The sequence below is a fragment of the Rhagoletis pomonella genome, unplaced genomic scaffold, assembly GCF_013731165.1.
Source record: "Rhagoletis pomonella isolate Grant_MI unplaced genomic scaffold, Rhpom_1.0 Rhpom_scaffold_00011, whole genome shotgun sequence".
In the NCBI taxonomy this organism is placed as follows: Eukaryota; Metazoa; Arthropoda; class Insecta; order Diptera; family Tephritidae; genus Rhagoletis; species Rhagoletis pomonella.
This window is the reverse complement of record NW_023458565.1, coordinates 11,129,022-11,129,544: the sequence shown is the minus strand read 5'-3', so window position 1 is coordinate 11,129,544 and position 523 is coordinate 11,129,022.

Below are 523 nucleotides of genomic sequence, written 5' to 3'. Positions count from 1 at the left end.
GAGCCTCTGTGCGGCCTCTTCCGCCCAATCTTCCTTAACCTTAACATAATTTCCCAATATATTGGTTGTGTTAAAATGTCAGAGCGTGGGTTCGAGCCCACTTTCTGAAAGCATCCAAAAGGATATTCAAATAGCAATCGCACCTCGGCAGATAATGGCAAACCTCCGACAGTTCCACCGTGTAAAATCTCCTCATAAAATTCATTTTCCATCCGGAGGCGGCGTAAAATTCTAAGTACCTCCATTTTTGTGACAATATCAAAACGCACCACACAAATTAGAGGTGAAGCTCGGTCAAACATTTAGAAAAAGTTTAAGTGACAAAACATTTTTATTATCATAAAACAATATTCCCGAAATTTGCTTCCTCTTCGTAAGTGATTTTCATTCCATTTGGATCCAACAGGGTGCTTCATTCAAACACTTAAAAAAACGCGCTCAGCGAACGAACTGCCTGCCGGCTTTTGTCGCAGCTTCCTTTAAAGCTGCGTAATTTCGATTGCAAGTATTTCGCTGAAAAATG